Source organism: Catharus ustulatus, chromosome 2, assembly GCF_009819885.2.
Source record: "Catharus ustulatus isolate bCatUst1 chromosome 2, bCatUst1.pri.v2, whole genome shotgun sequence".
NCBI lineage: Eukaryota > Metazoa > Chordata > Aves > Passeriformes > Turdidae > Catharus > Catharus ustulatus.
In genome coordinates, this window is record NC_046222.1 from 105,034,082 (window position 1) to 105,047,499 (window position 13,418).

The window sequence follows — 13,418 nt, forward strand, 5'->3', positions numbered from 1 at the left end:
TGGCAGTTGAACTTGCAAAAATATTCCCTCTACCATCATCTTGAGATCACAAAAAAAGTCTCATGAGATTTCTACCAACAAGTGCATGAGCTGACTGTGGAGATACATGTCACGTGTGATGGAATAGGGAAATGCAGAACTAAGGTTTTACAAGCAAACTTGAAGGGAACTAAGAATTTAACATCTCTTTCAGGGCTTTGTGAAACATTAGTATCTTTACTGATTCAAAATACATTTTTCAGATTTTATCAAAGTACCTAATATCAAGTCATTAAGAAGTTTTGGTTTTTTTTAATCCTATGCTTTCCCTTACTTTTTCTTTAAAAGCAACATGGTCAGTAAGTGTTTAGGCTTTGATTGTCACAGAGACCTATATTAGAGCTGAACTCTGCTGCATTTGTTTTTTAGGAAACAGAAACATACTTTCAAATCTTCAGAAATGGTTTATTATTTAAAGAATCATATTTGACCAATGAATTGTGATGAAGCATACTAAAAACAAAACAGAGAATGATTAATTGTGCACAGGTAATAAAGAACTTGCAGACAAAAAGCTTCAAAAGCAAAAAATAAAATAGCAAGAGTCGAAGAGCTATTAATAGCACATCTGGAAAGTTCTGAGATAAGATAAACCCAAAATACTTCAAAGTATGCATTGAAGTCAATGAAACAACCTACAATTTACTCTGCCTCACCAGCAACATCAGTTTAGAGTCCTTCCCGGCTATGTGCACCCTAGGAATATATTCTCCTGAAAAGTAATTTGCTAAATTGAACACTGGGAGGGTGGAAAAACTCATTATTTATTTGAAACCTGAACTTCTTGGATCTGTCTCTTTGGCTACATTTGCCATGGAGCAAAATGCACTGGAAGAATAATTTAAAAATCAAGGAACATTTATTCAGCAATGACATCATTTTCCATTTTGGTTATAAATGTTTTAAGATTTTCTAGGTTTGCTGTTATAGCTCTTTGTTTTAGTACCCTCATTGTATCCTATCACATAATAAATATTAGCATGCACAGTGTATCAGTTTGTATAAACTGCTGTGCATATTTCAACACCTACCTTCAGTAGCCTTGTCCAGGTAATGAGTTCATCATAACTGTCCCAAAGCCTATACATTTGAGTTTTTGTATTTTTTTAAATTGTCTGTAAATTGTACTTAATCTAGCTCCTCTGTAAGACAGCCCTCATTAAGAGGGCCAGTGAAGAATGTTCCTAGGATATAGCCTGGGTGGAAGCTGAGGTCCATACCTGTGCAAGGACATATCATATCAGTACTTTGGCTTCCTGGGCTGTACCTAACAAAGCTGATTTGGGTACTTAGGGACCAAAGGAAGGAGAAAGAAATTGATTCTTAGAAGCAATATTTACAAACCAAAACATTGTGGAGGTTGAAATTTCCTTTTCTCATGCACACATAAGACCACAGCCTGAAATCCCAGCAAGAACTGAGTTCATGTCTTTGAGCAGGAGGGCATGGACTTACCCCTTAATATTACATATATTATTGCAATAAAGCCAGCAGTAGTTGTGTCTACCCCACTGAAGACATGGTTAGGGCATCTCTCCTTTTGAGCTTATTAAAGCCACAACTCAAATTTTGCCAGAGACTGTCATAACTAGCCATTCCTCAGCTGGAGAAAGAGACAGACAGGCTGACCACTTCCCATCCTTCACATGGATCAGAACAAAAGGCATGTATTGGCACGGGCACCAATGTGCTGCTTTAAGGAAGGAAAACAGAATTAAGACCAAGACCTGCTAACACACACTCTGTGAAACACCTGCTGCAGATCATGATCCAACACAGAGTGTATGACCTGGGGTCTGGTGTCCCAGGCTCCAAGGCTAATTATGCCACAGAACACAGTGGATAATTTGATAGCTGTAACTGTGTCAACATCTCACTTTTCCTACCTGCAAATCTGAGATAGCTCAATTAAACTAATCTGTAAAGTATTTTCATATTTAGGGAAGTGTATGCTGTGGAGAAGCTCACATTCTCTTGCACCTGCTTTGAATGGGAACTGAATTTAGCTCATGATGCAATGGTTGGCTTGTTGGGAGGTGCCCAATATTAAAAGTCATGGCAGGCCTGGGCTGTTTGGAACCCAACCTGGTAGGAGCAAACTTACCTGCCTGAGAGAGATTTTAAGTGATGAGATGTGGTGTGGTGCACGTGTGCGTGAAGTTTCCCTGCCATGGAAAGCATCAGCCTTCCTATCTGGAGGGATAAGCAGCACAGCTCCCTCACTCAGCACCACACAGGTGCAAACAGGGATCACTGGTGGCTTCACAACTCCCAAGACCAGGACTGCTAAGTTTTGTTTCCCACAAATATCCCAGAAGCAGCATTTCACTCTTTGCCTTCAGGCAGTCTCCGACTGTGGTCCAGCGCTGCCAAGGGATAATAAGGAAGGGAGGGAATGTATGCTGTTACATAAATGCTTCCATAGGCCTGACTACTGTTTCCTGAGAAAGGAAACTCCATTCATCAAGTCTGTAATAAACTGACATCTCATCAGCAGGGGAAACAAGAGGAAGGTACTTGTGAAGGGAGAAATCTGTCCCTCTACATACATGAACTGTTTTCCTTTGCATGCCTAATCTGTGAGGTGACTAAAGTTTCACCCACTAGTGCTATAATACTCACATGGGAAACATTAACTTAAATATTACAAAATTAAAGTGTAAGAGTTATTGGAAACTAGAGCCGAACAAAATATTAGAATTTTCATCCTGGGGGAAATTCTAATATTTCAACATTTGTTTTCATCCAAAATTAGACTGGAAATGTTGAAATACCTCTGATTTCAGGGAATGAACTTGTTCTCAGCTACTTTAACATTAAAATGAATTTGACAAAGGTGTTACAACATCTCCTGGGAATTGTTGTTAAGGTATTTTGTACTTAGAACCATGTTAGCAAGGGATATTTCACTTGGGTTATTGAACCAGAACTGTAAAAAAATGCTTGGGGTCAGGCAAAACTTTGATATAATTTTTGTTTTCTTTGAGGTTATTTAACCCTTGTATTCCCTTTAGCAAACAAGAAAAAACCCCAGCAAACAAAACAACAGAGAAAAAAAATACTGTTCTGTTCTGAAAGGGGAAAACAAGTTTTGCAGCCATTCAGTTTGAAGATAGTCAACTGTGTTCTGGATTTTATATCTGATCCTCATAAATGGTTCTTTTTATGGTTAAACTTCAAAATGAAAAAAGTAATTACTCAATTACTACATAATTCAGACTCAATAAATTACTTCAGTTGATCAACAACTGAACTCATCAAGAAAATAAATCACTGAAAAAACCTCTTTTTAAAAATATCTTCATAGGCTTCCTTCTTTGATTGTGTGCCCCCATAGTTGATCTTCAGGTTAGGAGGTTGAAATCCTCTCATGATATACTTCAGCACTGACACCTTAGCAAGTGGCATCCTGCAAACTTACTATTTTTTTTTCTCTTCAGGAGGAATAATTCTTTTGTCTTGCTATTGTGTTGCTTGGTGCTGCTTGCTGTGTAGGTCACTTCTTTTATTTGAGTATTGCTGGCATGCTGGCTAAAGTCTGTGGACTAAGTAAGTGATGGAAGTATGAGCAGAATGGGAAAACCTCAGGGAAAAAAAATGCCCTCATTGAGGTGAAAAGGTATCTTGCCATAATTAAGTGCACACTAAAAAACACTTGAGAAGCAAGAAGCGGGGACCCCACTGTTCAGATTCATTCTGCAGATTTAATCAGACTAGAAATTTTCCACTTATAGATCATTCATAGATCTGATGTTAGTTTAGTTGGTTGGTATTTTCTAAGGTCTCAGGCCATTTTTTCTTTTAAATAAATACGACCTAAGACCTCAGATGTCTATATACACACTTTTTAAAAAAATTCTTACCCGTGGTTTTTTTTTTTTTTTTTCCCTGCTCTCGTACAAAGGCTAAAGGTTAGGGTTTTAGTTTAAACATAATATTTTCATGGTTCATAAGAAAATCTGTATTGGTTTACATTTTTGGCAACTTTCATTATACCCTAGTGATTCCTAGAAGTCCTTGTACTTTCCTGCTGGTGAGAGATACTTTCCATAAAATAACACAGTATAAAAATAGTAATTATTAACTCACTCTGATGTATTTTCTTAAGGTGCAGCGAGTGTATCCAAAGGAATAAATATATTCAGTGTCTAGTTTTGTGGCTGTGTTTTCCAGTTTAAAATTATTACGTTGTAAAAATGCACTTTAAAACCAGCATTAGAAGTTTCCCTAATGAGAAAGACAGGAAGTAATCCTAGTTCCTTGTAATGTCCCCATACCCCTATGTCTGGCAGAAAACAACAGTACAGCTTTTAAAGAGGATTTAAAGAGAATTTTGAAGGGTCTGTGCGCTACAGAAAAATTGCATTTTGAAAGCAGCTCTAAAAATAATTCCAGAAGTTCCAGCTCTCTGCTCTGACACATTTTCTAGGTTGATACCTGCATAAAGTATATTTAAAGGCTGCAGATATTTTACATTCAGTATATTTATGCAAAAGAATTTTTCATATCATTTTTTTCCTAAAGGGTGTTTGAGATGCCACAAAAGCATGGATTCAGCAAATTCTAAATAATGCACATAAAAAGCCATGCCCATACACCACACCTATGCTCAGTGCTGTTCAACTGAGTTATGATCTAGAAGATGTCTTACATACAGGTAAAAGGCTCTGTGGTTGGAAAAGGTCAGTGACTGATGTGAAATGGGTTGGCCTTCACACAGACTGCCTGAGTTGAAGATGGACATGGTGATGAAAGGTGATCCTGTCCAAATTACAGTAATTCCTCTGAGTTAACTTCATGTCCTTCATCCCTTTGCGGACTATAAGTGCAAATACAGAAGAGTGGCATTTGTTCCCAACAAGGTTTTAACTCTACAGCCCTGAAACAAACTGTGCTTGCTGCCATGAGCCTATTGATTAGACTGAGAGAGGCTCAAGTCTTTGCAAATCCTTGTCTTGCTGCATTTAGGACAGTGTTTCTGCAGGACCATACAAGCCCTGGTTGTGTGTGAATCTCTGAGAAAGGTAAATGAATAGTAGATTTGCAGGGGGTTTTCTGTGGCTATTCAATATTGATAAATGTATTCGTGTCTTTTTGTGGAATTGACCTGAAGAAAGAAATGGAATTTTATTCCATTAAAGCTTTTATAATCTCTCAGAATTATTTTTCTCCAACAAATCCCTTTGAATGTTCACATCAAATTGATGCACTCTATGACTGGAATACATTAACAGACTGAAAATATTTAAAATTTTATATGACTGTCTTTACAAACACTAACAAGAAGTCTAGATGCATTTACAGAACAAAACCAGATAATGAAATAAATAATTCTAACAGTGTGAGATGTGCAGAAATATACCCTATAACATATATCACCAAGAAAATAAAGTTGATCAATTTTCTGTACATATTAAGTGAAGACAAAATTCTAATACTTTCTTAACTTGCTTTAAAAGATATATACCAAAAATTACATCCAGAGGCATCTCATGTTACTTTGAAGTAGAAAGCAGAGTTGCAGGAAAAGATTTGGAGCAAAAGGCAATACTGGTAGTCTTTCACATAAAAGATTCACCCACAGATCCAAAGCAAGTAGTAGTAAATACATTTTAAACATGGAGAAATGCATAAGCAAGAAAAAGGAGCATTGGCCTATTTGATTAGGTTTTAAAATTCTTTTCCACTGGATTTCCACTTGGATGTGTATTCCAATATGTAGCTGTAAAATCCACAGAACAGCATACAGTAAAGTCATATATTAAAGCAGATTAAATAGAGTGAAACAGTGAAGATTATGAATGGAAACTCTAATTAAAGTGTGCAAGGGAACAGTGTGGGAGATAACCTCTAAATTATTATTAGAACAATATTATGAGAATCTAAGACAAATGCTGTGATTTCATTAAGTGTGTTTAGCTACCTTAGAATTTTTATCAGTAAGTGAAAGGAAAAAAATCAAAATCATGCTTAGCAGAAAAACTACCTCCTAACAACGTTACATGGTTCTCTAGGAATAGTAATGGTACATGTTCATCAGAGACTGCAATTCTCACAAGTAAAAGCTCAAAGTCAATAGCTTTGTCACACCGAAAAAGAAAAAAAATAACTGTTCCTAGGCTGGACATGTATACTAGTCTATACATGCACAGTCACAGCGTATTAACAAAAACAGAGACCTTGCCACAGATTTTGAGAAAGGCAGGAGCAAACCCAAACTGTTTTAGCTAAAAAGAAGGAATAACAAATTATCCCCTATATTCATATATTCTGTTTTACTTCTTGTATTCCTAATCCCCATCCCTTTATTTAAAAAATTTCCTCTTCTCTAATTTTTCTACTCTTTTTTCCTTTATAACTACTTTGTCTGGACATGCTGAACAAGTTATTCCTATTTATTGACTTCAGTCTATGAGGCAAATTCTGAACATGCCAAAACAACTCGTATAGATTGAGCCAGATAATGTGTCTGGTATCATATTTTGCAGAACACTTAAGTTACACAAGTAAACACACATACATCCTGTGAGCTAATTTTTTGAGATATTTTCCCTTAATATGGTTTCCAAATTCAAATATTTTCCAAAAAAAAAAAAATATGTTCTTTAATCTACTGATCTTCAGGTCAAGCAACTACGAGAACAAAATGAGTATTGTATACAGTCTGTATTATATCAGAACCAGCTGGCTTGAAAATTTCTCTAGGGATGAATGAGGGGGAAAAAAAATCCCTTGAAATAAAATAATCCTAAGACTCCAGTATGACTCTTAATGAAGAATCTTCCCTAATGATTTCACAACCTAGGTTATATTATATCTGAAATGATAAACCATGTTATATTTGAAGTGATACAGGAAAAGCAGTAAAATTCAAAGCCAAGTATAGTAAATAATCCGTTCTAAAAGATGAAATACTAAAGGAACTATTGACATAACAGAACACTTGCAGCAATGAGGGAAAAGCATTGGATATGTTTCATCTTCTAATACTATGAAAGAAAAATTGTTATTTTCCTAATGTAACTTCAATTCCAACAATTTAAAACAGTTCCAGAGCAAACAGCATGCAGACAAGAGTCCCAACAGGTAATCACTGCTATGCGCTTAACACATGAGCTCAGATAATTGAATATTCTGCTTTTAGGGGAAGAAAAAAATACTGCTGCTTTTTAGATGTAGAATTTCCAAGCATTAAAAATGTTGCAGTGGGCTACGTCATAAAGATTTTTTTTTTAAATCCCTTTGTGTAAAATGTAAAATATGCGTAAAATGCTGCATATTTCCATCTTATATAATTTGGAGACACAAATCCACCAATACAATGTGTTGCCTGAAAGATTCAGAACAGTTATTCCTTTCTGTCCCAGCCAAGGTTAAGTTGCCTTGGGAAGAAGCAGCAGCTTTGGCACCACCCAGAAAAACATATCCACAGACAAGGAAAGCAGCTTTGGCCCCCTAAAGCCAAGTTTAGCTCAGAGAAAGTAAAAATCCAAAGCACCAATGAAAAGAAGGTACAGTAATTTCATGAATACAAGCCGCACCATTTTGACCAAAATTTTGGTGGAAACCCGGAAGTGCGGCTAATACTCCAGGGCGGCTAATATATTAACAAAAATGTGATATCTGCCCTTACCTGGTACCGTGCTGGTCCTGTCCCAAGCCAAAACTGTTTGAAATCCATGGTTTCCTGGTGTTCCGATGATGAACCAATCGGAGAACAGCTTATTGCCTGCCTGTGGATGACGGCTTTACTGAGGGGCGGGGGGTGTTATCGGGGTGAGTTCCTCCGGCGAGTTACCTCAGCAGTTTGATAAAAGTGTGTGATATTTCTCTGTTTTAAAGTGTTTTCAGTCTTGTGCGGCTGCGTGGCTGGCTGGGCTCGCAGGGAGAGGGGTGGTGGGGGGGCACTCGGCTCGCGCGGATGAGCGGGGTTGCTGTGCCCGCACGGAGATGTGGCTCCGCTCGGAGCTCGGCTGCGCTGCTGTTTAAAGGCAACGCGGACTCGTTGGGAATGCTCGCAAAATGACCATACTATTGTTCATGTCTTTTTCAGCTTGCAAATAAAACTTGCAGGGAACGGTGCCGCAGCTATGGTCTGTGTCTTTTTTCACTTGGAAACAATGTTTCCGAGGTCAGCAGTAAGCCAGTAAGCCCCGGTGATCCGCGATTGTGTTACTAAATGACGATTTTGAAAGTTTGCCACGAACGAAAGTGCGGCTAATATTTGGGTGCGGCTTTTTTATTGACAAAGACCTCAACGTTGCGGACACACCAGAAATGCGGTTTATACTCCGTGCAGCTTGTATTCGTGAAATTACTGTAAATATCTTGTCTGTGCAATCAAGTTTGCAAATTCTACATCTTCCAAGTATTGTGAGAGGAGATTCTGTCCAATCCCCAAACTATCAACTCTTCCTCACTACTGAACCGAAAAGTATTTTAGCCTTTGCAAAATCCAGTTCCTATACTCTCCACTACAAATACCTCTTCCATTTAGCAACTTGGATTCTTCCTACCATTTGAGGCCTTTTGAACTTCTTTGTAAATATTGCTTAGGCTTCCTTTCCTCTTATTTTTAACCTTTCTTCCATGCTCTGTCCTATTATTAGTCACAAAGGCAAGACCACAAAGGTTGAGATTTTAAATCTGAAACACTTCTGCAGAACTACACCTTCCAGTGAGGGGTTGGGGCAGCTTGATAGCGTGCCCTTAACAATAACAGTTATTAGGAGCTACATTGCAAGAGCTCCTTTTCAGTTAACTAACTGAACTAACAGTCTGTCTAAGCTCCTGTAAAACTGCTAAGTGATAAATCACTTCACTCTGTTATTATATAAAAGGGATAGCAGACAATTAGCAATATAATTATAGAATTATTGCATTCCACAAATTATACACCCAGGCCCCCAACACACGTAGCTACAGGGCCTCAGTGCAGCCAGGGAATTTTTTTCTCCTAAAGCAACAGATGTGTTAAGACAGATTAGAAAGTTTTTCCAGATGTATATGACTTTAGAGGGGTTCTTTTAATTATTCTTTTTCTGACAAATCTGTTTTATCTTTTGAGATGTCTTATCTAAGAAAATGTACAAATCAAGATATGGTAAAGATGTAAATGAAGGCTGTGAAGTTCAGCTTAAGACTCCAAAATCTAGTAAGCCTGGCTCACATGTAAGGATGTTTGTTAACAGTAAGATGAGCCCAGCATTACAAAGGGAGTTGAAGGCCAGCTAGACTCTTTTCTCAGAAGAAATGCTTCAGAATGCTGAACATGTACAGCCTGCTCCGAAGGAGGCTGGAGTCACTTTTTGATGCCAGTGCAGCAGCTGAGGATCCTCTTCTGCAGAGCAGAGGCCACCAAGCCTGCCTGCTACACACTGGCTGCCCCAGGACAATAAAATACAGCACTTTTCCCAAAAGCTAAGTTAAGCCTCATTAATCAGAAAGGGTTCTGTAGCAAAACTGTTGGTTATTTTATATACATGCCTGGTTAAAATGAGCAACAGTACCTGACTTCTGTTTACAAGAACATAAACTGTGAGTACAGGTAGGCAGACAAATTAACCCACTGACATGCAAGAAAAGTCAGAAGTTGGTCACCTTTTACAAAATCTGACATTTCCAGGAAGATATTAGGAATCACCTGAGTTACCTATTCACCTAAACCAATCTGACACACTACCTTTGCCCTAATCACAAACTTAGCACAAAAGCAGATATGTGGAATTGGATCCCTTTATGAGAAGGAATGAGGGTGAAAATTACAATTCTTTTTTTGCCCTCATGGTTAGGCAGCTGCTGAAGTCCATTCTAATAATAAAAAAGCAGGAGGCACTAGGATGGGTTTGCATTCTCAATGAGCAAGAACAAAAGCAGCAACTGCTGCATCCCAAACACCTTTGGTGACTCCTGAGACACAAAGGTATCTTTGAGCAATCTGAGGCACAGAGGAACATGTACCAAGTCAGCAGCATTTCAAACGTGTCCAGGGAGACAGCAGTTTAAAATGCAGGAGGATTTCCAGGCTGCAGTGGGCTGCCGAGTACTTGTGTCAGAAGATCTCCTGTCTCACTGTCTGGGTTCAGTTTTCTACATAGCTCCATGCTATAATTAGTCTGATAGCTGTGCACTTATTTTAATGAGTAGCAAAGCAGCTGCTGGAGTTGCCTATAGCTGAATTGGTATGTTAGCTTATAAATTACAGTTCTATTGCCTACACATTGGAGGTTTAAGTCCTGAAGACATTTCTCTGCAATTTGCTAATTATTGTAATTTTGATAATTTTACATGACCACCTCTTTGCCAAACAAAAAATATATTGAAGAGTTTTACTAGTTTAAATTGTCTCAGAACTTAAAAAGAAAAGCATTTAGCTTTTCCACCATGGTTTTCAGTGTGCGATTTTTGAGGGAACAAGTGGATACTCAACTGTTCATTTAGCTGTCTGGTCTGGGAAGAAATGGTAGTCTAGCAGAAATGCCTACACAGATGAAGAAATAATTATATTATAAGGAAGTGAGCTCTCAGTCTGCTCCTCTTCCAGACATTTGCTATTTTTTTCTCATTACTTTTGTTAATGCCCAAAGGAAAGTGGCTACTTTGAGCATCTCCTATTGGCAGCCACTGTAGCAGAGAGGCACAGCCCTGCTCCAGCAGCAAGCTCCTGAATGAGGAGCTCAGGAATCTGCTCTTATCCCTCAATGACCTTCACCTGCCCTCACTTTCTGCAGTTCATGCCCTCATCACTTGGGCACCCCCTCTACAAATTCAGGAGAATTTGTGTCAGGGGTATGATTGTACCCCAAAGAGGGATCTCAGAGAGGTTAGCACTGTGCTTCAGCTGTGGACATCTATTTTAAAAAGCCAACACCAGCATGCCCCAGACACTTGCAGTGTGACTTCCTATTTAAACTTTATCAGCTTCACCATGATCCAAAATAGCAGAGAGCAGCCTCAGGAGCACGGGACCTTGGCACTCAGTGGTGTTGAGCTGTTATTCTCTCACTGCTCAGGGGTCAGCCCACCAGAATGAGTTTTCCAGTGAGCAAATCTAGATGGACTGCCTGCCCCACTACCTCTGATACCCAGTCATCTGCTTCCCTCCCCTGACCCTCTCAGGCTCTGAAATCTTTGTAAATAAAGGTCAGTAGGATTCTAGCATGGTGTTCTCTGCCTAGGAAAAAGAGAGGAAGGTACATCACTGAGCACATATATCCAGAGTAAACCAGAGCTAACTCCTTCTCAATTAACACTTCACCACTCTCTCCCCTCATAAAAAAAAAAAAAACAAACCATCAAGGCCTGCTCTTGCCAATTCTTAATAAATTATCTAGAAGCTCACACCAGATTATCACAGTGGCCCATCTGGTCATATAAAGCACTCTCTCCAAGTTCTTACCCTCTGGAAGTCATCTGTTCCTACTGTAAGGAGAATGGCAGCCCACCTCACACAGTAGTCATATGGCACCTGATGGAATGGTATCCACCACCAGGTACACTAATAAACACCCAAAGTCCCAACTCCCTGGCATCTGGCACTGGGTGCCAGGGTGAGCTGTCAAACCCTGCCTAACTTTGGAAAACACAAGAAGAGCCATGTGGGACTTACAGTTCTTTAAGTCCTTTGCAGTGCATACCTAAGAATTGTGAGTCTCTTGGAGAAAACAGAGAAAGTTTTTTAATTGACATTCTTTTCCTTTTACAATATTACAACATGTAAGTATGCATGCACAGTAGTTATAAAGTCAACAAAAAAATCAAGCTCTGTATCAGCAAAAGGAATACTTCTTTGCTGAGTCATGAAGACTGCCCCTAAGATGACAGAAGAAGGAACATCATCAGGATGATCTAAGCCCAGGCATCTTTTTTGAGCTTGGACTGCAACTGGTACCTAATCCATGATCCCATCCAGCTTAGGGGGAGCAGCAGAGGCAGAAGGAAGCACAGTGAAAGGAAAGGCTTGCTCTACACTTCTCTGGTACCCACTACACTAGGCTTTCCAGGCTTTTCTTGCAAAGCAGATTAGAAAATGTATACCAAACCACATAATAGGTATATGAAGAAATCCCAGCTGTTCCTGGTGCCCTCTGCAAGTACTTTAACTGTTCTAGCAGTAATGGTAAAAAAAGAAAACAAACTAAAGAATTGCAGATTGTTGTTTGCTTTTCACACTGGACTTCAGTAAAGATTATTCATTGTCAAGACAATTATTAATTGTCAAGACCATTAAGTTGTAAATTAGAAAAAGGGTAATTATCTGCAAAGGGCTTTGTAACAACTTCTTGTGTGTCCTTTCTCACACACAGAGTGAGCTGCTACGTGCCTGTGTCTGTAAGGCTGGGGATAGCCAGCAAAATCCCCACGGCTGGCTGCTCCACAGGCACGGGAATGCAGAACTCTGTACATTCTGATGGGGTAGTTAAAAAAAACCCTGGTAAAACTGATTTGGGGTCTTGACATGCATTGTATTATTCCTGGTTAAACCCCCTTTTTTTCACAGTAATTACCCCAAAAAATTACTGCTTTGAGATTTTATTTCAAAGTAATGAATCTGAGAAACCTTTTGCTATTAGTTTCCTAAATAATTAATTTTGGTAGAAATTCTGCTTATATTGGAAAATTTGGACAATAAGTTCAATAGACAAAGCTGCCAAAATCATACTTACCTTTAATATTAATTGATTAGTCATACACACTGAAAAAAAAAAATGCTGGGAGCTTTAATTTTTTCTTGATAGCTTGTATCTTAAGTCTGCAATACCAAGATGATAGAGAAAAATAAAACAACCCCCCTGCACTTTGTCCCCTCCCAGTTTTCATGGCTATTTATTAAAACAGAGAATAATCAAAAACACAATGAATGCCCTTGCACTTAGATTTTATTGAAAGATTTTGGAAGACAAAATTGATTCAGAACACTAAAGACAAATCTACATAAAAATCTCTCCAGATCAAACCCAGAAACATGCATGAATTCCTTTTGTAATTAGTTTTGGATAATCAAATTTAAATTGCATTTCATGGTCTCTCATTCCCATCTTTGCTGGATATGGACCAAAGTAAATCCTCACTTGCAGTAAGGAGTCCAAATTTCCTCACTGGGCCTTGCTCTTGGCTCCTTAGAAAACCCCAGTGACCTAACCTTTGGAAATTATCTGTTTTCATCTAAAGGTGTACAGTAATTTCACGACCATAAGGCGCACCAGACTATAAGGCGCACCCCCCCCGGAGTCGGCAAAATTCACAACTTTGTAGATCAGATAAGGCGCACCGGACTATAAGGCGCACTTTTTTTTTGCAGCGAGGCTCCGCCCTCAGCTCACCCTGTGCGGTTGCTGGCCAAGACCCCACCTCAACCCGGCAGCCATTGGCCCCCGGGC